Source organism: Anticarsia gemmatalis, chromosome 12, assembly GCF_050436995.1.
Source record: "Anticarsia gemmatalis isolate Benzon Research Colony breed Stoneville strain chromosome 12, ilAntGemm2 primary, whole genome shotgun sequence".
NCBI lineage: Eukaryota > Metazoa > Arthropoda > Insecta > Lepidoptera > Erebidae > Anticarsia > Anticarsia gemmatalis.
In genome coordinates, this window is record NC_134756.1 from 1,250,256 (window position 1) to 1,277,291 (window position 27,036).

General features: G+C 33.4%; 1 protein-coding gene across 2 annotated transcripts in view; it reads left to right on the forward strand.

Annotated features, from left to right (window-relative positions):
* LOC142977301 (dopamine D2-like receptor) overlaps positions 1-27,036 on the forward strand; it is a 226,195-nt gene that overhangs the window by 137,348 nt on the left and 61,811 nt on the right. The gene's annotated exons all lie outside the window — the stretch shown is intronic.

A 27,036-nucleotide genomic window follows, 5' to 3' on the forward strand; every position in this document is an offset into this window, starting at 1 on the left:
CCCATAATGTGACGTGCCTTCCGAAACACGGAGGATTTCGATAGGTGTCATATATCTTCGATACGTTTAATTCTTCTTGCGCAAAAAAAATAGAAAAGGTAAAGGCTTGCAACATATTTACTTTTTGGCTTTAAGCGTTTCTCTTTTAAAATATACCAGTATCTCAAACGCAATAGTAAAGCAAATTCAGGTATGATAAGACCATAAGAGGAGGTAAAAGAGGGCGTAATAAGTACGGTAAGGCCCTTTCTATATTTTTAAAACATGCCTAAATTGCTCGCATAGAAACGTATTTTATTATAACTACAAAGGCAACGGTCAAAAAAACCTTACATTTTTATTATTATCATAGTTCCAACGAAATCTCAAAACGAATTGATCCATCATAATTCTTGTAAATCAGAAAATATCGAATATTAGTTTTTCGCAGAATTTTCGAGACACCGATGTACAAGCGCTCTTACTTAAGTAAAAAACTTTTTCTGAGAGACAATGTAATACAAAAGATCATATAAAGGCACTTTAGAAACTTGCCTTCAGTTGCCATAGCAACTGTGATTTAAGTTCGTGAACCATGAAATATTCCAAGGAAAAGAATTTTATTACAGTAAGGTACTGCTGCGATGAGTTATTTTCTTTTATATGAAAAAGTATGAGATAATATTATGCTGTTTTAACTTTATTGGTAGAAATTTAAATAGTGTTTCGTTTTAGTTGGTTTTGTATAAGTTTGTCGTAGTATCCTATTCAGTAAGGATATCCATAGTAGCAGATCCATATTATTATGACCATATTATATGTCAGTAAATAGGAGTCAGACTAATTTTCATACAATAGCTAGAGGTAGTCGTGATAAATTATGTTTTTTTTTGCAAATACATACAATGGTTGAACTACATGAAACTTTTCTTTTATCTACAAATCTGTCATTTTAGCAATAGATTGCTTATTTTTTTTAACGGATATCAATAAACTGTACGAAGCTTCCATAAACAAAACCTGAAGATTTATAACAATTATACAATTATACAGTCAAAACAGCTGAATATTTTGTCTAACCTTTCGGAAACCGAGCTTCTACGAGCATTATTCCTACCCAACAAGATTCGTAGTTAACAGTCGTAAACGTTAAGACAGTCCAAGTATGTCGAGGCCAGTGTTTCCGCCACGCACTCCCAGTAATTAGCCGCCGACCGTCCGTAATGCAACGTTGTAGTACCATTGTTACTTAGAATACTGTCTAAGTAGCTAAATATGTTGGAGCTTGAGTCTTTTGTAGGATTTGAGATGACTAGAAGGACAGTTTTTATGAAGGCCTTGAGCATTACTCTGATGGTTGAGTGATATTTAAGAAGTTTATTTCGTTGTTAAATTGAGATAAATCGATTTAATAAGTATATTTCCTATAAGCTGAGAACTTTTTTTTTGCTAGAAAGCAAACAAAACGTGAGGACATTTAAAAATTAAATACTTAATTTTTAAAATCTTCTTTAAAGGCACCTGAAATTCGTTTTTTTTTATAACAGTTATAAAGTCAAAACAGCTGAATATTTTGTCTAACGTTTCAGAAACCGGACTTCTACAGGCACTACATTATTCCTACCCAACAAGCTTCGTAGTTAACAGTCGTAAACGTAAAGACAGTCCAAGTATGTCGAGGCCAGTGTTTCCGCCACGCACTCCCAGTAATTAGCCTCCGACCGTCCGTAATGCAACGTTCTAGTACCATTGTTACTTAGAATACTGTCTAAGTAGCTAAATATGTTGGAGCTTGAGTCTTTTGTAGGATTTGAGATGACTAGATGGAACGTTTTTATGAAGGCCTTGCAGTACTCTGTTTAATGCTTGAGTGATATTTAAGAAGTTAATTTCGTTGTTAAATTGAGATAAATCGATTTAATAATTATATTTGCTATAAGCTGAGAACTTTTTTTTGCTACAAACCGAGTTTCTTTTGTATTTTTGCTAATTTCTCAATTCAATCCATTAGTAAACTTTTTCACTATTTATTCTTTGATGTTGCCACACGATTCCATGTTTTATGTTATAAAAACTATAAATTTAAAAATAACTTGTCAATGATGAAAAATACATATAATGGGATTGTTACCTAATTCTGACACAAGATAAAGATCTGATACAAACTTAACGTATCTATGAAGCTATCTCAAACAAAATATTCTTCACGACATAAAACAATTAAATCGCACAATAGCAAATCTATAAAAAGAAAACAAGTATGAGTCAGCAAATCCTAACCCCATCAGCCATTAACCCTTTTTCTTCAAGGTCAAAGCCACACACAGTCACTACAATCACAATAGTCACAATAGTCAGTTCGTAACACGATCGTGGTCGAGTTGTTCCGATAAACGTGACCTCTGCTATCGTTGTGATACCGTCTTTTCATTATCCTTGGGGTTAGGCTGCAGTGGGAGATGGACGGAGCGAAGAAGACAAGATGCTTATAAGAAATACTATGCTTTGATGAATTTTATTGACCTGATGTTACCTTTACCTGTAACTGAACCTGTATATCGTTAGAATCAGCGGGGCTTTTTGTATATTAAGTAAGTAAAACTTTAGCTAAATATTTGAATTGAAAATTTTGTAACATTGAAGGGGTTATGAAATGTGAGGTTCGAGAGATACAAATGATAAACAAACAATTTAATAATACTAAATTAATAATACGTCCTATCTACGAGTGTGGGGAGACGACTCCAGACGTATTCAACATGATGGGCTATGGAAATTAAAAGTAAAAATTTAGTCCACTTTGAATGTCAAAGTTTAAATATTTGCCCACTACAGTAATTCAATATCGTGCAAGGGACGCAATTAAAATGAATCCTTTGGTAATCAATCGTTATATAATATTATACGAGTTAAGCGTTATTTTAAATCTAACTACCCAAGGTACAATATTCAATTAAATAGTGTATTCAAACTCAAACGTAGCTAAGCGATGAATCTCGCTCATTCAGCACTGACGCCGTTCCTCTAAGCCTTTTTCCAATTATCTCTACTGCCTTCTTTGAGGTTGAAAAATGGGATTTCTGCTGTCGATTGTAAGCCTAGCAACGTTAACGAACATTCTTCACTATGTTGGCTCAAGATCTTATTATGTATTTAATTAATTGGATTAATATTTGCCTTTGAAATTGGAGAGTTTTGAGAAAGGATTATTGATTTAGCTGAAGAATTTCTGGTGAATTGAGAGTATATTTTTTGTAATAATTAAGCATTGTTGGGGATTAAACTACTGAAGGAAAAGCTATAGTATATAGATTTTGAAATGCAATAACTGCTTCTGTGCCGCGATAACAAAGAGAGGTTGATATTTTGAAAAGTTTTGACGTTGACGAGTATGGAGTGGACAGCACTCTGTAGATAAGACTAAAAGAAAAACGTTTTAAGAAAATAAAATCTTTTGATTATTAGAATAGATGTTAAGTATGTTTATTATGAGGCCGTTCCACAAATATTTGCAGCCCTGCATCACTATTTAGTGTGTTTCGGCACAAGAGCACACAGACCTCTCCGTTGATTTTCATAGGTAGCATGCAATTCTCAAGACTCGTGCTGCTACCGCAACGCGTCGTGTGGAATTAACGCCTAATAAACGTTGAAAATATTCTCCAGTACCAACAACTTTAAACAGTACCTCTGTGTATTCAAAACCAGATGAAATTAAATTCTAGTTAGTACACTAACTAGTTAGTCCAGAATCTAGTGGAGTTTGATGCCAACTGCCTGCGTACAAATTAATTATGTAGGTGTTGCTTTAAGTTAGAAATTCTGGGGTGAGCAGCACTATATAATAAATAATATAACAGTACACCGCATTGGCGGTGTTACATTATGTATTTAGACGAGCTGCCAACTGTTACTGCGTTATGAACAAAACAGTAAAAGACAATTGTTTTTTTTTTGTAGTTTTACTTCGTGAAGATAATTTTATTTTATAAATCGTGTATTATAGGGTCCAAATGGAGTGTTTTATATTATATAATGTGATACAGAAATATATATGCAAGAATTAATAACACTTTTTACTTTATTTGCTTGACGGTTCGGCACAATTATACCAAGGAAGATTGCTTTTAATTTTTTTGTAATTTTATAGAAAAACTACCATAAAACGATTTATGATGTATTAGGTTGGTATCTCTGCTTATGAAAGGTGTTAAATAGTTTTTTTTTGCACCAACTTATAGCTTAACAATAACTGTGCTTTCAAGGCAATTCGGCAACTAGCCATTAAAATTGTTTAAGCACATCACAAGGAAAGCAAATTAATCTCAAAAATTGATTACAAATTAAACTAGGTTTGTCATTCGGTAAAATTTTCGAATATCGTAACACCAAACTAATAGGCAACACGATAAACACAACAAAAGACGGAATATAAATACAAATTAAATGCTCTTGTTTTTAAAGGTATACTTATATACGAACCGTGAGTTGAATGTTTGATGAAACAGAACAGAATACCTAAAGGTATCTAAATAATACTTCAGAATTAAAACGTGGCGGGGCAGGGGCGAGCAACGAAATCCAATTTGGTTCCCTTTGGGAGCCTTTCAGTGTAATAATGCCAAGTTATTCCAATAAGGGGGGTTGGTGACGCATTTTGAATATTTGAAAAGCTGTGAAAAGACCGTAAACCAATGGTGAGATGGTGATGGTACAGGGTGTTTATAAATAATAAATTTATAAATTATAAATTTAACCCATTAATATCCCACTGCTGGGCAAGGGTCTCCTCCACCACAGTGACCAAGTGCAGGTTGAGGACTTTGCCCAAATATATTTTTTTTTTGCGCGGCCTTTTCTTAGGGTTTTGTTATGTTTAATTGATTTTTTTTAGTCAATATGACCAACACCCCTATATTTTTTTTTCTATACCACCTCATCCCCGGTCCCTTAGGTACATTTAGCGGTGGATTATCTGTTCAATAGCGTTTAAAGTCATATATAAAAAACGCAATGGAATAAATAAACTACCGCTAAATGTACCTTAGAAACTGGGCATCAGTAATTTTGAAATAACAATTGGACGTTTTTACAGATACATATTTAAAATATTACTACCACTTACGTGTGGATTACTTTTATAAATTTATTTATTTTAAGCAACAAACACGTTCAATATAGAGTTCCAAGTTAGTTAGTGTGAATAAAAAAATTTCAGGAGCTTTAATTAAAACTAATTTTAGTTCAATCAATGCACCGTAAATTGATTAAACTCAAACTAGTACCTACATTGACACAGATAGAAAACAAACTCGATGTCGTATGGGAAGTTTGTAATAGCACTACAGAGTGTCTCGTTGGGTCTTGTAGTTAGGCCATGTAGCAATTAATGTTTCGTTCGAAGTTTATTCGACACTTCATCTCTGCGATAGCTATCATGGCAGTAGTAAGAAGGTTTTGTTTTGAAACTAACTGAACCAAAGTTTATTATTTTCCTAAGAAAAAAACCTATTTGATTGCTTCGTCAATTGTGTAATACGTTCAGTTTCTAAGCCAATTTATTTTTCTTGTCATCACACACACTTTTTTTATTAATATCTCTTTCTGCTAAAGAAAAAAATCAACGTCATAATAAAAATAATCAAATGCCCACTTATTAACACTTATAATTCTATAAAAAAAAAATCCTTGTAAACTTTCATCCCCCTGTATCGTATATACAGTATGTTAACACGTTTAACATTTGATACAGATACACGATCAAGTATGCGCTACAGTGTTCCGTGAATCGTGTTAGCGAATACAACAGCCTGTATTAGGCTTTGTTTTATTTACGCGATCTATACTATTACTAATTACTAATATTAAAAAGCTGAAGAGTTTGTTTGTTTGTTTGTTTGTTTGTTTGAACGCGCTAATCTCAGGAACTACTGGTCCAATTTAAAAAATTCTTTCAGTGTTAGATAGTCCATTTATCGAGGAAGGTTATAGGCTATATATCATCACGCTGCGACCTATAGGAGCAGAGTAACAGTAAAAAATGTTACGAGAACGGGAAAAATTTTGACCCATTCTCCTTTATGTGACGCAAGCGAAGTTGCGCGGGTCAGCTAGTTATTCTATAAAAAATCCTTCTAAACTTTCATCCCCCTGTATCGTATATACAGTATGTTAACTCGTTTAACATTTGATACAGATACACGATCAAGTATGCGCTACAGTGTTCCGTGAATCGTGTTAGCGAATACAACAGCCTGTATAAGGCTTTGTTTTATTTACGTGACAATTTACAGGCACAGTTTAGATGTAAAATTTATTTATGGATATTTAAATTAATTGTACTAATGTTTTACCGTTAAAGTAATACTCAGTGACGCAGTGTTAGGTCGACACGCAGCTACCATTGCATCCGCAGATCGTGGGTTCGATTCCTACGCGGAACATTTTTTTGTGCGATCTGCAAATTATAGTTTCAGGTCTGGTTGCACTTTGTGTCCTTTGTTTGTATGTTTGTAAAGTCTCCGCGATACAATGGCAATTCTTAGTGCGGGGATTGACATTAAAAAATGCTAATTTTAAATTGACCTACAAGTTCCTAGTTTACTTCAATGACCAATTTAAATGCAGGCTCAGTAAGAATTACAAAAACGAAAGTCGTCTGTTTCTTACGTTTCCCCGAATCAACGGCTGAACTAATTTGATTGAAATTTAGCTAGCTACTAATTATGCAGTATTTTTTCAACAATAACTAAGTACAATAATAACAATGTAAATCAATTTAATAAAACACAATAAATAAATGCACAAATTTAGGTTTATGACACTCCAAAAAGACGATCTTCAATTAGCAAAACAATCCAATTTACACAAAACAAAAACACGATGACACTTGTTATTTAAATGGTGCTCTGTTAAGTATTCATTAAAAATAATAAAAAAACAATAAGGATTCTCGTCCTTTCATTATTTCTAACAGTGGGATAAAAAATATGAATAAGATAAAATTATGTTTATTTTTCGGCCCAAAAAGAACCAATATAATAATAATGGCATTTTTGGCATAATGGCTTTGAGGCAAAAAATTGATTTTTCTAATTTTTCGTTGTTTAAATTTTTTATAAAATATTAGCTCTTACGATAGAATAGCAATTATCAGATTTTTATACAATATTTGTCGATAGCTACAGAACCGTTGGTTGCTAAACATCTTTCCAGTACCCTAAAAATATAATTAACGCAGATAACAGTATTATTTCAGTAAATTAGCTAACAAAAGCTCTGTTCGTTTACTTCGTTAGGTATTAATATAACAAGCTCATAATATTATATAAGTAATTAGACGTTTTTTCCTTATTAGGCATTGTTTTAGGCTTTTATTACAAGTAACGTAGTAATGTAATAGGTGGATTACTAGATAATTATTGAAGGTTATATGTGTTAATACAAGAGATTGTTGTCTTGATAATATTATTACAAGATAGGACACGAAAATCACGGTTTACCTAGTAGTAATGGTATTTACTTTCTAATTAGGTAGGTACATTTTTTGTGTGAAATATAGGTTATTAAGATTACTATTTATACGTCATATCGTCGCATGAGAGAGTTACTATAGGCCCCAGTCAACCACGCTATTAAATACAAAAAGCTTGATCGCCTATGCCCAAAGATCAAAGATTTTTTATAAAATTAATTACCTTTAAGCATTAAAACAACTGATATGCATAGTTACATTCTAGTATACTTCTAAATAATTAATTATATAGAAAAAAATATATTTAGTTATTTGTGCTCACAAGAATATTATTTATCCAATGAATATGTGAACCAACCGCAAGGTGTTACGCTGAGGTGTTAACGTGGTCTCCTACAAATTTGATGCACCATACTAAAGCCCGCTGCACACGACGCTTGTTTTGCTGCTGGATTGCTTGCGGGGCCCTCTGCTGGCTACTCTGCTGGCAGCGCTGCGAGAAAGTGACGTCACTGCTGGGTCTGCAGCGTGGTTGCGTGCTGGCTGTCGATGATAGAACGTGTGCTATTTTTCGTGTCGGCTTGCTTGCGTGTTCTCTTTTTTTCGTGCTCCGTTGTTGAAAAAATATGTCGCAAAGGTGGTCTCCGGAGCAAATTAATGCTTTAATTGACGCATACAAAGAAGAACCGTGTTTGTATGCAACAAATACTCCGAATTACCACAACAAGCGTCTTCGAACTGAAGCTCTTGATAGAGTGAGGAACGCAGTTTTGGGGTTAAAGCCAACCGTGACGGCAAAAGTGTGCTCAACCAAGTTTCACAATTTGAGAAATCAATTTAATATCACTTCGATGCACGCCTAGCGACAAGCACCGTGTGAAGCCAACCTACCAAGGGAGCCATCAGCGCACCCAGCGCCACAGCCAACTTCGAACCCAGCGGCAAATTCTAGCAAGCTATCTAGCAGCAAAACAAGCGTCGTGTGCGTTGGGCTTTATACTCTAACATTACTAACAACGAAACAGTTGGTGTACAAACATCATATACAACACTAGCTGACCCGCGCAACTTCGCTTGCGTCTCATAAGAGAGAATGGATCATAATTTTCCCCGCTTTTGTAACATATTTTACTGGTACTCTGCTCCTATTGGTCGTAGCGTGATGATTTATAACCTATAGCCGTTCTCGATAAATAGGCTATCTAACACTGAAAGAATTTTTTAAATCGGACCAGTAGTTCCTGAGTTTAGCGCGTTCAAACAAACAATCAAACAAACAATCTCTTCAGCTTTATAATATCAGTAAGTATAGATCAGCTTTATAATATTAGCATAGATTCAAAAATAGCAATGTCCCTACCGATAGTAAAATAATCCATTCCATATTCCAAATACTAAACATAATTTCTAAACATATGCCAGTCAGAACACGTCATTACACGCTTGTGTCGTACGTGCCTCGTTTTATAACGGCGATAATATGCTGTTTGTTTATTGAAAGCTCCCACTGAATATTGATACGTACTTGTATAGGGAATAAAATAAAATGGTGAAGGTTTTTGGTACGTTATTTTAGAGGCGAGTGCGGCAGTTGTCTTGGTTGCGGGGAAGTTGGTAAAGGCATTATCAAAGGTCACGAAATATGTATTGGTATTAAAAGATCTAAAATAAGTATGAGTCGAAAACCAAAAATAAATTTGAAACGACGAAATCGGAGTTAACCAAGTGTTTCATTATAAGAGCAGTAGGTAAGCAGTTGTTATTAACTCTCGCAAAGGAAAAAAATAGTTTGTTTCTGAACAATTTTGGTACTTGTGTACGTAGTAAGCAGTTTTGGATAGATACCTTTTACTCTTGTACCATAGTTCAAATACACTTCAGAATACATACATTCGGATATATTATTATTTTGTGCGAAAGAATAAGCTCAATGTACTTAAACGGCAAAATATGTCATATATTTCACTCTTCAAAATCTATTCCTAGAAGACAGTCACATTTCCCGAAAGCAAGAACAAAATTTGACATTTTCACCTAATCGAATAACAAATTTTACTCACCACCCAACAGAATTCGTATAAAACCTTTAAAAGTTTGTAATAAAGTGCGGAGTCCGACAGCTTGTTAGTTTTCCTACAAGCACTTTATAACGACGATGGCTTGTCCCGGACATTTAGTTAATGGATGTGTTCAGTACCACTGTACAATACTAGGAAACACTCGCTACTGTTAATTGGCTTTTCGTGAAATTTTATAAAATATGTGAAATGAAGTTTTGATTTTTGTATGCATGTCTAGCTTGTGCTTTTAGTATTATTTATTACCATATTTTCTGAACGCATAACAAAGATAAAACCGTTTATTTAACAATGACAGCCAAACTAGGCGTTGTCTGTATCGTGGTACCGGTATAACAGATTACTTGCGAAACTTTGAACAAAACAGAAATCATAAACGCAAAGTACTAAATTGCAGCCAAGTTCCACTAAGAAATGACAACCGATGTTTAAGATCATCTAAGTATCACTACACCAAACACTATACACTCATCATAATTTTCACATAAAAAACGCATCTAAGACAATAACGATAAATAATGATATCATTATCATTTTCATCATTATTATCTTACCTAATGAAATTACATTACAACAAACACATACATAATATCACACCAATTATACCCAAATATATAGACAGATGTGAATAACAAATAACTCTCTCAAAGATTCTTGACCAAAACATAAACATACAAACACACCCCAAAACAACCCCAAGAACGGGGTCACCGTCCAGCATTCCCCAGAATATGTAATAATCACCCCAGAGATGAGAATAGAATATTAACCGCATCCGGGAGAGGACCGCGTGACCCGGCGATTACAGACGCTGTTTGCCTTCTCATAATGCAAGGGTTCATAGCGAAATTGCAGGAAACAGGTGTGGGAGTGGGTCCTTTGTTTTGGTTAGAAATGCAAGGTTGGTGTTAAGACTGCTATGGTTGTCAGTGATGTTTAAAATGAAATGAAATTGCAAATAAGCTAATTGGATTTGTTGTCAAAGTTCGATTTCTGAGTTAGATAAAATATGTATATGTGTTAGTTGTTACAAAAGCTTTAGAGTTTAAAACATTCTAAATGCATCATGAAATTCCAATCTCTATACGTACTACTTATCTTGACAGAAGCGTCTTAGACCTAGAGTGCGCAAAATATTTAGACTTTTCTACCTATACTTTGGATACAACAGGCTTAATGAAATAAAAAAACATGTTTTCATAAGTATAAGAAAATGTAAGCCAAAATAAGGCTCGCTGATACTAACATATTATTATTATGAAGCTATACTTCTCCAAATAATATTCTCAAACTACAAACAACAAAAACATCTAACAATAACTAAAACCACATAACATACGTGGCATCTAATATTAGAATTATCAAATATTTCCCTACCAATAAATTGGTCCTTACAACCCCCGAGTTACCCTCGTAATAAGGGAGGGTAAGATGTGTACAGATTACCGATTATGAATTATGAACCGTCATTGCGATTATTGGAGTCGCAAGTTACGACGAAGTTTGAAGGGTAATGTGAGGTTATACTTAGGTAAAGTGAATTTCACCATTCAGCAACATACATACATTGTTTTATTTGTATCAGCAAGTAAGTATTTAGAGGTATGTAAGGTATGTTTATCAATTGTTTAGTTACTATAGTACAAGCTCTGCTTAGTTTGGAATCTTATGATCGTGTGTGAGTTGTTGAAAATAATTCATAAAATTCATACGTATCACGTTTGTTACACCTGAAAGGTTTAGGTAGAGGTCTATGAAATACACCCATGTTTCGCCATTAATCTATTTTAGTCCTTTGTTAGGGGTGAAACTATTGCTTTACACTGGACACGTAACCAAACTTCGAGCTAATATTAAAATAATCTGATATGAAAAAGTGGAGCATCAGTTTACCCGACTCAGGAAAAAAACCCGAGATCTAGCAGTAAACAGTCGTATACACTACCACCCAAACATTCAGTTAAAAAAAAAGTTCAAAAGCTCGTACTCAAGCATTTTAATAATATCATGTCATTTTTGTGTCAAAACAAAATATTTTTTACTGTATGTACAACATTGCTTGTAACATTGTTGCTTCAAAAAATCCTACACATACAAGAATAAGCCGTAAAGTAGTTCATTTCCAAAACAGCTTATAACACAACGTTCTTCCTTCAACTTCCGACATTTCCACTATATTCAAGTTTACAGGTGCCGAGTGAAATATGCTGACTGGTTGATTGTAGCTAGGATTACACGAGACAGCTCCGCTGAAGTAAATTGTTTTGTTACAGAACAAAGAATAAATAATAAAACAGTTGAGATATGCTTGGAAGGATTTGAAAAGTTAAGTTGAAAATTGTGTATTATTTTAATAAATAAGAAATTATTGTTACACTATTGGGCAAAGGTCAGGAATATAGGTATAACATTAGGGAAGGTCTCGAGTCCACCACGCTTTGCTTAATTTGAAGAACTATAATGATAGACTTGAAAAGCATGCAAGGTTTTGTCGCGATGCCAAGATGTTTTATTACAAATATAATTTTAATTATTGTAGTATTTTATTTTTGTGGCTATGCGCTATGGCAAGGTCTAAATTGAGAGTGACTCTAGTATTATTGTTGTTACATAAAAAGGACTCAAAATGCTACCGAAATAACAATTTTGCTCCCTAATATCTGTTCCGTTGGAGAAGAACCGCTCGACGACTAACTGAAACTACCTAAAAATGAGCATATTATCTTTCCATACTATAAAAACTCAATTATGCTTACTAAATAAAAAACTCTTCCTCAAATAAACTTAGGTAAACGTCACACAAACCATTTCCCACATCGATCTAGAATTCTAGACTAAAGAAAGACTAAGTTTATCACTGGCGGCAGTCGTAAAACTTTACTGCTAAGGGCTCAGTGCAGGATCTGGAGACTCGTTCACGATCAAAACAGTTCTGTGATAAAACCTATTTTATGTCTCACCTTGACCTTTGGTGATAAGATTCTTTAGTCATTCTTTTAAATTGAGTGATGCCTCAAAAGACTTTTTCACTCAAATCACTTCCTTTTTTCATGAAAATAATGTATCTTTTGACAACTCCCGCACTAAGATTTGCTCTTGTGTCGCGGTGACTTTTACAAGCATACAACGGACACAAAGTCCAACTAGACCCACAACAACTATTTGTGGGTCGCACGAATAATTGTTCCGTGTTAGAAATCTAATGAATAACTAAAAACATAAACTTGAGTTTAAGTTCTAATCAATTGCTGTAGCTTAAGTTACAAATTTTCATGTCAGTAAGTAAACGTAATTGAGCATGAAAACTTTTATTGTTATTGTAAAGACCAGCTTTGGGCTATGTCGCAAAACAAAACTTTGGCTACAAATTATCCAAATAGGTTATAAAATGAGAGGTAATACTTTTCTACATCTACAATTAAATCACGCAAAGTCATCCCACTCAAAATTTTCTTCTACAGCCAACTTTTCACTGTAACTGTAATTAGGTACCACAGAAAAATTATTAAAACTTTTGGTCAAATCACAAAAGAAATTTAAGTAACAACTCAATAAAATCATTAACAAAATGCCGTAGCTTCACCAAATATATGTCTAGCTCTTTGAATCATTTCCCTACGACATAGCAAATTGCAATGCTCTTCAAAATAACACAACCTACAGGTCCAATCAGTCCCATGTTTTGAGACCAAATTATCCAGAATACTGAACTACGCACTGATTTGTTTGTTTGACCTATAAAGGTCGTGAAACTGACAAGATTATGTGCTAATACATAAGTGTTGATGGTGTTTACTTCAAACAAGTTGGTAAAAAATCTTGTTCAGATACATACATAATTATGTGTTCTTGCTACAAGGAACATATTTTTGTTAACCCTATGTGAATTGTCTTTTAAAATTCTTAGCTTAGCGCTATTGAATAGATAAACTACCGCTAAATGTACCCAAGAAACCGGGGGTAAGTCAATTTCGGTTTTTTACTGTTAAACTATGCAACAAGTGAATCCAAAACGGATAGGACATCCAGAAATAAGGAATTTTTCTGCCTTCCCCTTTGGGAAAGAGGCGTGATATTTTGTATGTATTTAGTATTTTTGTTATTATACAAGAGTATGTTTCATATAGAAATCTAATATTAGAAAATCAGCGCAGTGACTTACAACGCACCTAAACTATTACTAAGCTAATCATTTCAAGGAATTTTATACTTGTGCTATTAATTTATATCTCTAATCTCAATCACAGTTTAATTTTAATCTATAATTTCACAAATAACTATATACTTCAATTACTATTAACTTATAATTGATTTGTCACTCACAGCAAATTAGAGCTACAACTAAATTAGTTTCCATTGAAATATGATAACTGACAAATGCAGTAGAATTTTTGGACATTATTCATAGCTAATTTTAGTAGCGTTTGCGTTCAAACAAAATAATTACTAATCATACTCATTTAAACCAAAAATATATAGGTACCTTTATATTAAAAAGCAAAGAATTTTGATACTATTTTACTCTTTATCTCCATATTTATATGAGTGTTTTAAAGCAAAAACTAAATGAAAAGTTTGTTTACATTCCTTACTTTTCCCGGAGCAATTTGCTGCTATGTTAAGATAAACAAAGTTATTTGGTGTCTCCTATAACTGACCATTTACAGCAACTCTACTATCCACTATATTCGGGCTATTTTAAACGTCATTTTATCGTAGTCTCTCGCTTGCACCTACACATTGTTGCATTTCTATGATTCTTTTGATTATGACGTAGTTTGCACGTTTGTAACGGCCAGAATATAGTCAATACAATAGGTTTAACATTTAAATAAAAAAAAATATTAATATATTTATGTAAATATTTTGTTTTTTTAAATTATTTCTAGTTTAGTTTAGTTTTTAGAAATATATTAGTATAAAAATTAAGTTGTTGTAGGTAGTTTTAAATTCTATGTTTAATTTTAAATAAAATAGTAATGTCTAACACCTTTTTATCTAGATAGAAACGAATAGTATAGTTAGTGTTAAACAGTTCATTCAGGTGAATTGCTAAATACCTCGTAAGGGGTTACGTTGTGGCTCGGGTTGCTTTCATGATAGCTTGTACAATTTTATCGTTGAACGTAAAGATGCCTCATTAGTTTACCACCTAAGCCTAGGGATTTTGTAGTAAAGAATTTGATTTTTGTGTTGGACTTGCTAAACACATAAACAGTTCGCCATTAATGACGGTTCATCTGCACATATTCGGATTTGCCACCCAACTAGGCCGATAAATGCCGAACCATCTAATATATGTACGTGTGTAGCAAGAATTAGTCTTATTACACTACTATTGTTTTGGGATATCACAATATAATTTACTTGTATTTATTTTTTGTAATAACCCGAGTATAATAATATGTTTGTTATTTGTTTTGAAATTACTCACTATTAGATACTTTGTTTATACGTTATGTTAAGTTCAACTTCTAATTGAAAAGGGCTCTTCAAGTAACAAGTTTGATTCCCAGTTGAGTTGTAAACTTTGTAATTAAATTATATAAAATACAAACAGGCTAAACTTTGAACACATAAATAATATAACAGCTTCTGCAACAAATCAGTAATATATCATTGTTACATATTTCTTATTTATTTTACATGCTTAATTTGTAAAAGTTTTATGTTTGTAATGTGTACAACAACGGTTACTTAAGCATGTTAAAATCAAACTCATCAATATTTTATTTACACCGGCAATTCTTTTTAAAAAAAGCTGGACTTCAAAAATAGATTTACCTACTCTTAAAAGTCTAAAATTATCATGGTATAACTCACACGCCACAAAAACAAATACTACGTTTTTTATTTGAATATTACAGGTATTGTCCCTGTTTCTCAACAAACTTTACTCGAAATACAAGAGCAATTATTCCTTCACTCATAAAGACTTGTCTCCCCAAAGCTACAAATAAAAGAAAAGAGGAAAACACTTCATCCAATTTATTCTTTTAAAGTATCAAGAAACTGCAATTCATTTCCTTTGATAAAAGTATCAAAATTAAACTCCAAGTAATATTTGTGGAAATCAAGTGGAAAGTTTTTCGTTTAAAGCAGTTGTAGTGGAGTTGCGAGTTTGGGTGCGACTTTTTGTGAGTCAGGTAAAATTAAGCGAGGTTTCTTGTTGTGACATTTATTTCATAACTATAGTCTAACGACTCAGTAGAGATCCCTGTATGCAGAGATAAATGTTATTTTTTTAAGTAGGGAAAGATTGCGATTTATTGGACTAGCGCTTTCATTGAACCACTTCGATAACTCACGAACGATTTGGTTAACAAACGAATTTTAATACATTATAACCAGTGTGTCAGTTTATCCCTAATTTACGTTATAGAAGTTTCATGTATACTACGGTAACTTTGTTCAGAACACAGAATCTGTTTCAGCCTATTGTGTAGTTACAGACAGCTTCAAAGCTTCAAAGCCTTAGTAGCTTGGATAAATATGCCAATCGCAAAGGTCTCTAGGTTTTTCAAATTGACATACTGACAGAAAGTTTTAAATCACTCATTCTAAAATCAATTTTTTAATAAGATAGTATACATTTAAGTTTCTACTTATACTTATTTTTTATTACACTCGTTATATTTTAATTTACCACTTAACTTCAAAAAAACATTCTGCAACTCATGAAGAAATATATTGCCCACATCTGCAACCAAAAACATTCTAACTCTGTATCTTCTGTGATATTTTTGTCTTTTCTATTGTTATTTATCACTTGTTTGTTCAAAGTTCAATCGGACATTGTTCTGGAGTCGGGGAATGTATTGTGGAAGTTACGATGCGAGGAATTGTGCCTTTTTATGTGATTGATGGGAGTTTTAGTGTATTGTGGGGTATTTGTGTGTGTCTGTATGTATATTCATATATGTGACAAAGGGTTGAAAGAGTTACTATGTTATTTTTAAACCCGGTGGGGTGAATTTTGTACCTAAACATTGAAAAAATATATTATTATAACTGAAACTACTATTACTATATTTTATATATATGTGAAACGTGTGAATATATATGTATTTTGTGATGTAATTTTCACAATGTTTACTATGAAGAATAGCAATAAAACCTTAAGTAGTATAACTATCAATTCAGTATATTTTAACTTAAAAAGTATAAATATAAATTATCTACTTGGCATTCTGTTCAATACTATAAAAAATAATAAAAAATAACGTACTCATAAAAATATTTTACTATAAAACCAACTCAAAATGCATTCCACTTCACCCGAAAACTTCTTCTTTGTTGACAAAGAAGTACATAAATACTACAGCAACATAACAAACCATAATCAATGAGTAATCGTAAAAACTCCCACTTCTATCCAAAACTCTTAAAACACAAATAAAAAACCCTCTAAATAACGACCGCCATCTATCGGTATGAATAGGAAACTTTATCAAAACATAATAAAGCCGAGTTTCCTCATCTCGATAGGAAATAAGGGTACATTTCCTCCCATCATCTATGAAAATAACTCTTTTAGTGGCACGTGAAAATTGTGAAGGAAACCGAAAGAAAAGCCAGGTCAGTAGGTCAATCAACATGTTTTTACTAGGTTTTGATGCAATAGATTATAGTTAATGTAGCTATAGATCACGAGTGACTTCGGTTTCCTGCATAAATTTTTCGTTTTTATTCTTTTTTATGTGGTCCAGTTAGTACCGGTAAGTAAAAAAAGACATTCCGCCCGGTTATAGGTCTCCTCCTTTATAAAGTTGCTTAAAAAAAGCTTGCGTATTTCGGAGATGAAGTTATAACTATCTGAACTTAGTACCTATAGTCTAACACATTTGTAGAGAAAAGAACTTTGTTGGTATCTAAAATTCAGAATTTAGAACATGCATATTTGATACAGCTACTTTATTTTGGATAAACACAAAAATAATAATTATAATCTCAATAAATACAACACACCTGGAATCTCTACAAAATTGTCGTGCTAAAGATTTCTATCGACTGTCACCTGAACTTGTGTCAGAGGTCATCGAACTTGCGATCAAAAGATCTTTCCTCAATCGAATCATTCTCGTCACTGCACTACCGAGGTGATCCATGATAGGATTGAAAGTTCTCAATCGCACTTACACCAACAGCATCGTAAAAGCCAGCTCACTGTTGAGTGCCATTGATGTTTACCGTTGCCATGACAACCGCTTACTCGCCAACCATTCACGAACTTGTAGCGCGATTCGCTACACTCCATATTGTCGAGTATTGTATGACATTTAAATCTACTTGTGAAAAGTATAAAGGCCCATTTAGACGGGGAGAGATTCTCGTACGGTTCCGAGCGAGAAACTATACGCTACTATCACAAGCAATAATCAAATGTTTACATACAGACAAGAATTAAAATCTCGCCTACAATTATACGGACATAACAATATTCCTTTGCAAGGCAATTCTCGCCCAAAGCAACGAGCGAGGACAGCGAATGCTTAGACGAAAAAAAGGTATTATATTCCTTCGATAATCGTATCTTCGAGACGAGAAACTCTCTTCGTCTAAATAGGCCTTAATTATCGCTTTTTTATACAATCTATGCTATCCAGTGTCTAGGCTTTAGCATTTAAAATTCACATGACAATTTAGTTTCTGCAAAACACGCTAGGGGCACTGATATTTTTTTTTATACTAAGTAGTTTATGGCTGAACGCGTCAAGAAACTGCGTACCTTCCGGAAGGTAAAAAGAAACAAGCTAAACTGAAAGTTTCTAAAAGGTTATGCTTAATTTTTTTAAATAAGTTTTTTCTGGCTTTGAACTTGAGATTAGCTGATTGCGATAACAACCGTAGAATTAGGAGCATGTATTAAGATTGTCCCCAGCGAAGTCGGGTTTTCATCTAGTACATAATGTAAATTACATACGCAAATGAAAAGCCACACATACTCGTATTTACACAATTGTAAAAAAATACATCCTTAAAACGCCAATTTTCTGCAACCAAACACAACAATTTTCAGCCACATATTTTACTAGGAAATATTTAGCAAACATGCAGCTTTTTCTGGTCACGGTCAATAGTGGTTAATCGACGTGGCACATGAAAAGCCAAGGTTAAACTCATTATATTCTAGAAATCAACCTTCAGATGTTGGAGGCCAATCAGAGACCTTAGAATATGAAAAATGATTTATTTGCTTGAGTGTCGGCGTTGTTGTATTTAAAGAATATAGGTAGCTCTCGCCTCTCCTTTTAGTAACATTTTCATTCCTAACACTATAGACAAAGTACGTTCTACCGCCAAGTAAATAATTTTACAGGTGATTTTGGTGACATAATTTGTCAGTAGTGCAATTTCTGATATTTATGTCGATATTATTATGTCCACCACGCTGGCCAATTACGGGTTGAGGACTTTGCATACCTTCAAGAACATTTATTTACTTGAAAAGTTAGTTGCTACGAAATACGCCAAAAGCGGTAATAATTTAAGTGTTTCGTACAAATTGATATGATAGTGAAAACAGATTTTACCAAAAGGTTCAAGCCTCAAAATATAAAAACACTTTCGGATAGATAATCTTCCGACAGACTTTGAAGTAGATCTCGATTTTTTATAAGATCGATAATTTTATGCCCAATATGTAAGTTCTCCAATATGTTACATGTTCAATCTCCAAACAGTTAGTTTATCGCTAGCTGTACCGGAAACCCACAAATACCTGAATTCCTTCGTATCGGAGGTACCGTCGACCTCAATCCTAAAATCTTTGAACTTGCAAATACGGAGATCGGTCCTGAGCTGGGAAAGCCCTAGATTCTATTGCGATAGAGATATGCGGACACGTTTAGACTTACGGAATACTTCGATTTCTGTATTGATTATTGATATAAGTTGTGTTTTTTCTGTATTAGTCACAATAGTTTAAAGGCATCAAACAATTAAAGGCTTTTTATGTTTGGTCTAATAATTTAATTATTATTGTTCAAATAATGTCAAAGTTATTCGAGAAATACCAAAACTTATACGCTTATGACTGATTTAATCACTTTGATCATTATTTTGCATGTGCCATTTACTTTTATTGTACAAAATGACCAGGAGACACAGATAACTTAAACACCACTAATTACTGTTAAAACCAACAATGTATCATTAACCTTTCCAAAGAAAATTACAAACCAAAATTGATTGAAACAAATGGCTAAAATAAAAACGTCAGTTACTGTACCTTAATTCACTACCACTATCGACTACCGACAACCGGCTAGATATCGAGAATTTTTTTACTAAAATCAGCTTAACGCCTCTACCGGGCTCCGAAAGAACTATTTTGGTGGTACATTTTAAATGTCAAACTATCGATACTCAATGGTACCAACTGTGCAAAATCGCGCTACATTTCAGAAGTCACAATCACCCATCACCTTAAACACATACGTTCGGGCAAACACACGTATAATTCAGTATATCATCAAGTCTATCAAAACCAAGCATACACAGAATAACGCTAAGGTATTCTATTCCCTTTTATATTGTACTTGCTAATTTAAGGGCGGGCCAGAGCGTCCCCATCGCAATAATTTTTACTGTACATTTTACGGGTAGTCGTAAAAACGCGATTATTGTATGCTAATCTAGGTGCGGAAATCATTTGTGTCAGCTTCTACTGTATTCGGCATTTGTATGGGAAAGTTATTGAGAAAGGGGCTACATAGAAATGTTTTATTGCAAGGGCTCATTGATATGTAGTAACTTACTTAACATTAACTATTTTTTATGTTTCCGCAATTACTATAGTCTAACAACTTAGTAGAGAGTCTTGTATGCAAGTTTCACGACTGACGGAGGTGTATAAAATTCTGAAGTTTTGCAGGCTTTTGCAGCTTATTGATACGGCTATGATATTTTGGACATATACAGATTTTTTCATTAATACCTAAATAAATATTACATAACATTTTATCTGAGTACTAAGTGTAATGATGTAAAAAGTTTTACTGTAAATATGTGACAAATAAATGCAGAATGTTCAGTACTAAGTTGTCGAACTATGGAAACCTTATTTCTTTCACATGGTTAGTGGTCAACCTATTGTCAATGTTTTTAAGCCCGGCAAAGGCATGACTTAACAACTGCTACAAATATCTTAAGTGGCAGCAATAGGAACCATCTTTTAACGTGCCCGGCGAAGCACGAAGACGCTTCACTTTTACAAGAGCAGTACTTCGTTTACCGTCCAGTGAGCACACCCGCCTATGAGTGCCACAAAATAAAAATAGTATCAAACAAAATTTATATTTATCATATTTGCTCTACCATAATAACAAATTATAAACCAACAAAACATTTTCAATTATCGGAAACAGAAATAAACATTTGTTGCACGAAAGCAACAATTATTTTGTATATTCACATTAATATCTAAAATATTCAGTACATTTCAATTCAAGTTATTTGCTCATGGACTGTTTCACATTGGTAATATGAATTCTACTGAGGCAGTAACATTTCAACAAAGCTGCTTACAGCTTAAAATGAAACCCGTGTCAAATGAATTTACGTTGAAAGTTCAACAGCATATTTATTTAAATAAATGTAATAGTATTAAAGTGTATGAATGGGGAAAGATAGTAGAATTAACAATTTATCTTTCATACAAAAGGACATTTTATTGACATAATAAAGCACAAAAGTTTTTTTGTACATTCCCGTTTCTTTTTGGTTGGATATGGTACTCACGATTGGGTAAGCCTACGCCATGTAAGACCAAATGGTGTACGTTTATACTAAAATAACATTATCCTTTATATAATAGTATCTATTATGTATAATCAAATACATAGTCTACAACTCAAGACATTCTCATTCGAAAGACTTTTCTAGGAAAGTTGTGAAGTTTAAAAATATTACATTGAATGCTACCGTAAATTAAGTACATAGAATCAAATCAGAAATTTTGGCTACCTACATAAATACACCTTTACTAAAAAAATCTCTTCATGGAAATACAAAATATTGAATAAAATAAACCCATAATTAAGATTCTCCAAATAATTTTATAGGTATTTCCAACCCCTTTTAGTTACTAAGGGTGAATTCCCCAAATATATTCGTACCAATAAGTACTCAATGTACTCATGTATTTCTGTAGACAGCATGAAAGGTCTCCGGCAAGCAATTTAAAATCCAATATTCATGTTTTGCTATTTGAACCGAGGTACTCACGGTTACGGGCAAGACAGAGTTATTGCCGAGATATATCAGACTGAGTGTGTTCTAAGGACGATGGACTTACTTAGCGTATAGTTTGTCGCAGACTTTATGATCATCGGTTTTAACACAATGTCCACAACTTAACTTTTTCAAGAAACATATTCTTGTTTTTTTTTTCAATTATAGAAACAAGACCCTCTACAGTCATTGTTATTCGTTATTAATTAAAATATCACTGACTGTCGTTCGAGATTCATACATACACTTGGTTGCTTTATTATGTTACAAAGAAAACATTCCTACAGTTCTTTAAAACCTTATATCTTAAATAACTGTGACTACGTACTTACAGTTAAATAAAAAACAATATCGTTTTAAATTTTAAACACATGGATTTATTAATTATATTTTTGCATTTATTTTGTTTATTTTTTCTACACATCGGCATAGTTAATACTACTATAGTCATTTTCCTTTAGTCTTTAGCATACAGTCAGCTAGCAAACTCTCCGTTCTATGCAGTCACAGCCTTATTATAAAACATATATCAATGTGAGCTCACATTACTTGAACTGCGAGTGACTTTGACGTATTCATGGAGTGGAATGTTTTGATGTAGGAAATCATTACGTGATAGTGTTGCTATATGCAGAAGATATCAACTAAGTGAAACTTTGTGAGTGCTTACTGGCTTAATGTAAATACTTAACTGCTTGAGAATATGGTTGAGTTTTGATATCGGTTTCAACATTTTTGCAAGCAATCAAACTCAATGTGAGTTTCATTGTAACTTGCACTTGGTAACTTCTGATTCTTAATAAAAGATTTGGTGATTCTAATAAGTGTAACCGCCATTAAACGCTTCCAAAGTGGTACATAATATAATGCTCTTCATCGATAGTCTCATATTATGGGTGTTGGTGCCGGCTATAAGCCCGCTAACACTTCGACCACTGTTGATCTTTTATGTCAGCCTCTCTTTTGCTACTTCAAACGCTGGGGGCAAAGCAAAACCTATAAGTTTTGCTTTGCTTCGCATCTCTAGTAGGCTTTAGTAGCCTATAATCTTCCGGTTTTCTCAATACAACGTTACATTCTACTGGACATAATCACTCCGCCAATTTTTAAGTCAAGTTAACTGTCTATATATATCATTTAGCTTTTGAATCTGTTTTTATGAGATTTATAGGCATGCTACTAAAACAAAAAAAAATCAAGAAAACTATTCTATCTTTAACGAATAACAAACAATTTTGTCAAAATTTCAGACCTAAACAACAAAATTAAAGAAATACAAGTTACAAAAGGCAACAAAATATATCAAATTATGTATTCAATTACGTGAAAAAACTGTATTTATCATAGTAAAGCGCTCACCTTATTACTTATCGTAATACGAGCTCCTTGATTCCTTCCTTCAATAGATTTTTTCCGATACCCATAGGGCTTGTGCGGGCTTAGCTGAGGATTTGCGAACGATCGCTGGCTAACTGTGAGTGATTTATTGGTGGCTTAGTTTGGTTTGCAAGGAAAGAATAATGAAAACATTTTACATATATGTATGTATATGGTCATATGTGGGTGCAAAGATTTGTGTTAGGTATACGAAAATATGTGAGTTACCTTCCTTTTTTATTCAAGAAACTTATGGAGAACGTTTTTACTTTTTTATTAACTTAAAATGCTTCTTTATCAAATTTTATTTAAATTTGAATGTTGTTGAATGAAATATTATGTTAGCCCCTTGGCGATATACGGTTGATAATGCCGGGATCTCGGGTTTTATTCCCTGATTCGGCAAAGTATCCAGCACTTAGATCTCTAGTAGAGTTACAAAAACATAATATACAGAAGATATAGTTTAACAACATCGTTCAAAGACTCTACTAAAGTAAGAATCTCAAAACTATTATACAACTCGAATATTTGCTAATTTTGAGCAACTACATGCATTGCGCGGTGTCATACGCAAATCATTTGCCACAAACACTCAGCCAACTGTGAATATACCCTAAAACGGCCAATAAAAACTGAGTTATGAGCACGAGCCACCGTCACATCTTCAACCTTCCTATTTCTATTGAAATGAGCTCGGTAATAAGGAATAGATTTCAACGAAGTCGAACCTTTGTTATGAAATCTATGAGAAAGGTACGTGATTTGTGAGTGTTGAAAATTATGTTCGAAGAAAGTTTTGAATTAATTGAAGGCTACATTCAGTTTTACTATTTCTGGTCTAATAATTAATCAAAATAATAATATACATATAAAACTGAATAACTGTCACCACTTATCACGTAGAATTTTGACAGTTAGTTTAATAAAACACTTCTCAACAAACTGTGAACCTAGCCTTTAATATTTAGTATACTACGTAAGGAATAATAAATCTAATTATTCTTAAATGTTTATAACCTTTAAGAAATACTATTTCGTAAAGTTTTTGTATGATACTTTTGTGATTATCAAAAACTCTTGCTTTACAATCTTAATTTATGAAGATCTTTCCAAAAAACATAACAACACATAGCTTGTGTTAGTCACCAAATAAAACTATCTAACTGTCTGTTTGTCGCTCAGACTGCCTGATTTATCTCCTCATTTAGAACACAAACAAACTCATTTTCAGTGTTTGTAACAAACAAGTCGCTCCTTGAATACAAAAGGGCCACAAATCGAAATCTATAAATTTTACAGGAGAGCCAAAACAAATTTTTGAAACTGTTTTTCTATAACATTTCATATATTTATTTATTAAATATAAGATGTTAATATATCATTAGATGCGTATTTTCTAGCTCTATCTTTCTACAAAATAAACTTTGTAATAGCTTTTACCTATTAAGAGAAAAAAGCATATAAGTCCCTTTTGCATTCAAAATTTGAACCAATATTATGAGAAATATGTCAAAAATTAAACACAGTTTTACAAATAAAAATGGTTAATTGTACTTTTTTGCTAAAAAAAACCTTATCAAAAAGTTTAATAATAATTACTAAGTAAAACCATAACTGAATAGACCAGGAAAACATTGTATTAAACAATCTAAATGAAAAAATCTTAACTTTTTATTAAGTAAGTAAAAATATTGAGATCAACTTTGTGCGTAACTTTCATTATTTAGTAAAATTAAACATCAATCATCATCATCAATCAATGGGCAACGTGACGAGTAGACTGAGTGCAGCAGGAGTATTAAAGAAATAAGATAATAGAAAAGGTTTTCGAGTTTTATAAGCCTTTATATTTAGCATTCGTGGATTATTCCAAAGCTTTTGACAGCATTACTCATTCCGCCATAGAATCATCACTCCATCCAAGTCCTACTTAAAGATACTATGTAGAATCGAACCTTCATACATCAAACTCATCAAAGCAATAGACAACAATATAATTCCAAATCCAAAGAAGCGTGAAACAGGGAGACCCGCTATCTCCCAATTTATTTACCAGCCCCCTCAGAGAAATTTTCAGGAGCCTGGCGGTGTTATGGCAATCAAAAGCATAGTTATAAGTGGTAAACAGTTAACAAACCATTGTTTTGTAGATGACATAGTCCTCTTCTCTTTTTCGGCATTGGAATTCGAATCAATGCTCAAAGATCTGAGCACGGCAAACCTTCAGATTGGAATGAGTAAGAACCGTACAAAAACCCAGGTTATGACCAACAACACAAAACGTAGGGTCAAGGTAGACGGGCACGTCATAGACTATGTCGACGAGTACACTTGCTAGGGCCAGATAACCTCTTTTAACAACCGACGGGACAAACATTTGGACAAACGTGTCACAAGTGCCTGAAAGAGATCCTGGTCCAGGAAAGATCTAATGAAGGGTAACCTTCCACTGTCACTGTAGTGAAAGCTCGTCGACATGTTTATACCTACTACCCGTCCTTACCTACGCTGCCCCAACATGGTCCCTTACGGAAAACCAGAAAGAGCCAGCCAGAACAGATCACGTCCGAAATTCTATACTGCGCTCCCCAACTCGCATAGCCGATGTAAGGGAGAAGACCGCCTGGCTGAAATGGAACTGAGCCGGCCACATTATCCATATGCATTCGGAAAGGTGGACCCGCATATCTACCAACTGGATGCCAGAAGATGGTCATAGCAGACGCGGGAGACTTAAATGGAGATGGCAAGATGACCTAGACGCATTTGAAAAGGACTGGTCGGATCTAGCCCCTGAAAGAGGAATTTGAAAGGAAAGGGTGCCCCTTTACTTTGCCTGCATCAAAATGTATTATTTTATTTTTAAAATTGTAACGAAAACTAAAATTATTATCATACCAAACGGTCATATTTCTGGCCTTCCCATTCTAGCACGCTAAAAATGATTATTTATTCCACAATAATTTAATGCAAAAGGGACGTATTTCAAAATATGCTACTGTTATATTACAAAATATAATAACAAATACTAGTGTTTGAATGCAAAACGGTCGTTTTCAGAAATATGGCACTTTTGTATTAAAAAAAATATGGTAACAAATACTATAGTTAGAATGCAAAAAGGACGTTTTCCAAAATATGGCAGTTTTGTATTGTAAAATATAATCACATTAACTTGAAATTTTGCACCCAACACAGACATATTTTGGATTGTGGCACTTTTTCATGCAACTGACGAGCATTTGCGTTGAATCTCCGGGCGCAACTCACAAAGTGGCTGTTTTGCACTGACATTACCTGTCAAAGTGAGCTAATGCAAAAAGGGCAGTAAGTCAGTGCAGCCATAATATAAGCAAAAATGATGGGGGTTTTTTTTTTACTATAAAATATAGTCGGTTCAGGTGTCATTTTTGCAATAAAACGATTTTCATTTTTTTTTGAGTTGTGGCCCTTTTGCATTGAAGGAGCGAAGTGTCGTCAATATTTTATACTTAATATCCACTCCAATATGTTCAACAATTTGTTATTAGTGAAAATCACTGGTATACTTAACAATATAAGATGGCTGCTAAAGTTTTGTTCCTCCTGTATTTCTATTATTTAAGACGCCGACCTCTCTGGTTGGTAGTAACTGCTGATCATAAGGTCTGAGATCAGATTCTCGAGGTGTTTTCGAATAAATTTCAATTAGAATAGTAGAGAAGTAGGTCGGAACTTCTTAACGTGCCTGGGAAATGGTAATAGGCCTATATGCATTAGGCGCATAAAACTTAGACAACATTGTTAGTAAAAACATTGTTATGCGTTGGTGTATTTCATACTCCTCTGCTTACACCTTCGGTTACAACAGGCGTGATGTTATAAAAAAATTTTGAAAAAAAGGTTTTTCGA